The 4,407-nt window shown below is 38.8% G+C and overlaps 1 pseudogene; it reads right to left on the bottom strand.

The window, feature by feature from the left end:
* Positions 1 to 1,930: 1,930 nt before the first annotated feature.
* LOC114884409 lies at positions 1,931 to 2,784 on the bottom strand (annotated as a pseudogene).
* Between the last annotated feature and the right edge of the window lie 1,623 nt (positions 2,785 to 4,407).

Here is a 4,407-nt window from a genome sequence, read left to right as displayed (position 1 = left end):
CAAAAAGAATAAAATACCTAGGAATAAACCTACCTAGGGAGACAAAAGACCTGTATGCAGAAAAGTATAAGATACTGATGAAAGAAATTAAAGATGATACCAACAGATGGAGAGATATACCATGTTCTTGGGTTTGAAGAATCAATATTGTGAAATATTGTGAAAATGACTATACTACCCAAAGCAATCTACAGATTCAATGCAATCCTTATCAAATTACCAATGGCATTTTTTTACCATTGTTACCATTTAGAACAAAAAATACTAAAATTTGTATGGAGACACAAAAGACCCTGAATAGCCAAAGCAGCCTTGAGGGAAAAAAACGGAGCTGGAGGAATCAGACTCCCTGACTTCAGACTATACTACAAAGCTACAGTAATCCATACAATATGGTACTGGCACAAAAATAGAAATATACATCAATGGAACAGGATAGAAAGCCCAGAGATAAACCCATGCACCTATGGTCAACTAATCTATGACAAAGGATGCACGGATATATAGTGGAGAAAAGACATCCTCTTCAATAAGTGGTGCTGGAAAAATGGGACAGCTACATGTAAAAGAATGAAATTAGAACACTGCCTAACACCATACACAAAAATAAACTTAAAATGCATTAGAGACCTAGATGTAAGACTAAGCGGTATAAAACTCTTAGAGGAAAACATAGGAAGAACACTCTTTGACATAAATCACAGCAAGATCTTTTTTGATTCACCTCCTAGAGTAATGGAAATAAAAACAAAAATAAACAAATGTGACCTAATGAAACTTAAAAGCTTTTGCACAGCAAAGGAAACCATAAACAAGACAAAAAGACAACCCTCAGAAAGGGAGAAAATATTTGCAAATGAATCATCATACAAAGGATTAATCTCCAAAATATATAAACAGCTCATGTAGCTCAATATTAAAAAAACAAACAACCCAATCCAAAAATGGGCAGAAGACCTAAATAGACATTTCTCCAAAGAAGACATACAGATGGCCAAGAAAGCACATGAAAAGCTGCTCAACATCACTAATTATTAGAGAAATGCAAATCAAAACTACAATGAGGTATCAACTCACACCAGTTAGAATGGGCATCATCAGAAAATCTACAGACAACAAATGCTGGAGAGGGTGTGGAGAAAAGGGAACCATCTTGCACTGTTGGTGAGAATGTAAATTGATACAGCCACTATGGAGAACAATATGGAGGTTCCTTAAAGAACTAAAAATAGAATTACCATATGACCCAGCAATCCCACTCCTGGGCATATACCCAGAGAAAACCATAATTCAAAAAGACATATTCACCCCAATGTTCATTGCAGCACTACTTACAATAGCCAGGTCATGGAAGCAACCTAAATGCCCATCAACAGATGAATGGATAAAGAAGATGTGGTACATATATACAATGGAATATTACTCAGCCATATAAAGGAACGAAATTGGGTCATTTGTAGAGATGTGAATGCATCTAGAGAATGTCATACAGAGTGAAGTAAGTCAGAAAGAGAAAAACAAATATCGTATATTAACGCATATATGTGGAACCTAGAAAAATAGTACAGATGAACCGGTTTGCAGGGCAGAAACTGAGACACAGATGTAGAGATGGACACCAAGGGGGGGAAGCGGCGGGGGTTGGGGGTTGTGGTGTGATGAATTGAGAGATTGGGATTGACATGTATACACTGATGTGTATAAAATGGATGACTAATAAGAAAAAAAATAAAAAATAAACATACACAGGTTATTTGTGAGTAAAAAAAAAAAAAACAATTATGAGGTCTCTTTGAACTCCAGAATTCACGGACACCTCTTATAGCAATGGATCATGATTGTTTACTAATAAAGGTCACTTGATATGGACATGCAGAAATTAAAAAAAAAAAATTACTCTGAGGGTGTAAAAAAACAAAACCAAACCACATTAAGCTTCTAGTTCAGATCCCAGCCTGACCTTGTGCCCTCCTGCATTGAAGGTCTTTCCATGGATTAGAGCTGACAGGGTCAGTTTCACTCCTGCTTGAAGGGGCTGAGTATAACGCAGCCAATCAGGCTGGCATTATTCACTTTAGCCAATAGAGAAGTTCTACAATCCAGCTTGTACTTAGCAGTGATGCTGAAATGTGTGTTGTTACTGCCGGTGGTCCACGAGAGGTTTATTGATGTTTCAATCTTCTCATTCACCTTCTGGTAGATCTACCTTCCAAATTCAGTGCCATTGTCCACATGAATGTGCAGCTGGAAGTCTGTGGCCTTGTAACCCAGGGCGAAATTATTGTGACAGTTTGGATTTGGCTGTGTCAAAACTCATCTGATAACCAGCAAGCCAACCTTCAAAGGCCAACACAGCCCAGCCATAGACGGTTGGTCCAGAAAAACTGATACCAACATTACTGCCAAGACTGAAAGAATCCCGTTTATAGGAGGCCTTCAATTTCCCACTCTTCTTTCCTGTGTTCCCTACAAATATGGTATCAAGAGTCAGTTTTGACCGTTCAGCCAACTTATTCTATTCTCCAAAGACATTTCTGTCCCAAGAGTACTGTCTGTGTTCCACTTTTTGGTGAAGGTCAGTCCATAGTTACAAATCTTGTATTTGGTCTCTAGGTTGCCTGATGCTTTCCCTGTATCATTGTAAGCATGACCAGAAGTAGAAAATTCCACTCCACTACATGACTTGGTTCTCAGATCTATTTTGACCATGCCAAATCCATATCCTTTGTTGAAGACATCCTTGGCAGCCTTTCCTAGGTCATAGTAAGTTGGTGTGTTACACATATCTCCGACGGCAGGGCCCGTCCGCCCATCCAGGAGAGTCCATCCACTCCACTAGAGCACCGCTTAAGGTCTTCTTCAGGCCAACGCCGTCCGCGCCTGTGCAGCCCCACACCCGCGGTATCTGTGCGCTGCGAGCCCCACGCTGCGGCTGTGCCAGAGTGTTGCACCGGGGTCGCGCACCACACACGAGAGCCGGACTAACACCCCCAACTCTCCGAGTGCGCGCGTGCGCGGCAGGGCCCGACCTTTGGCTTCTTTCTTAATTATTTTTGTTGTTGTTGAGTGGTAGGAGTTTTAAAAATATATATTCTGAACATTAACCCCTTATCAGATATATGATTTATAAATATTGTTTCCCATTCCATAAGTTGCTTTTTCACTCTGTTGATTGTGTCCTTTGATGCACAATTTATCTATTTTTCTTTTGTTTCCTGCTCTCTTTTTTAAATCACACAAGTATTCCCCAGTGCTCTAATCCAAGATTCAAAGAGAATGATCATCACACAATGGGATGGATGGAATAGATTCATCAGATGCAGTCACAAGTCCCAGTCTTTCTACCTTTTAGGGATGCTTGTCTAACCTTTTTAGTAAAAGCACTGCTTAAACCCTGTCAAATCTCCGTGAAGGAGATGGGCTTGAATGTATAGTTCTCTACATCCTGCTTATTGGGCTTACCTATAGCTAGAGTTGGGCTATGGGAGCATCTGAGCTCTCTCTTTGGGCCCACCAGACAAAACAAAAAACAAAAGAAAGAAAACCAAAGCAAACAAAAATACTTCCGAAGTATAAAAGACCATGTGTCCAATTTTAAGGATAGATATCGACTATAGCATGGGGAGGCAGTGTACAATGTGGTGGATAATTTTACTGGTGAGGACTGTATCCAAAATAACTGAGTGTTCAGGAAAAAATTGACTAAATATTTCATCTCAGAATTGCTATGATAATTTGGCATATAACTGTAACTACCTCTGAACAAGTGGCCCTGTCAGGAATATGGAGGAGGTGAAAGTTTCTCAAAAAATATTTTAAATTAAAACCAATATACTGGAGTGCTAAAATAACAAAACCTCTTTGTGACCTCAAATAATTCTCTCTCTGGACCTGTTCCCTTACCTGTAAAAAATGATGCTAACTAAATGAGTTGAGTTAATCTGTCTTTTGGTTTGATTCAAAATCAATGAAGTATATGGGAAAAGCAGGGTGCCTACATGATTACATGACTTCATGTACCTCAGAATGGGTTTTGTTTTACATATAATTAAAAGCAAATTATAAGCAAAGAAGATAATTTCAACATCTTACAGAGTTCATGTGGGTGTGGTCATGTGGTTAAACGTGGATGTGAGGGTACTGCACAAGGTAAGCTCCTTACAGTGAATTTACTAAGTTTACATTTCCCATACGGCAAGTTTCTTAAGGGTATTTAAGGCTTTAATGCAAGAAGCATGCGTGACATTACTCTGTTAATATTACAGGAAGTCTTTACTTTTGTATAGCTTATTTTGGCTGTAATAAAATCTGCAACTCACATTTTATATGCAATAAATGTATAGGATCCATTTCTCTCAGGGTCTTTAACAGCTATCTTTACTACTGCAGCAAAATATTTTAGTGAAA

The sequence above is a fragment of the Monodon monoceros genome, unplaced genomic scaffold, assembly GCF_005190385.1.
Source record: "Monodon monoceros isolate NGI ecotype Baffin Bay Population unplaced genomic scaffold, NGI_Narwhal_1 Super_Scaffold_5, whole genome shotgun sequence".
Taxonomy (NCBI): domain Eukaryota; kingdom Metazoa; phylum Chordata; class Mammalia; order Artiodactyla; family Monodontidae; genus Monodon; species Monodon monoceros.
The sequence above is the reverse complement of the archived record's forward strand: the minus strand, read 5'-3'. Positions and strand labels throughout refer to the sequence as shown.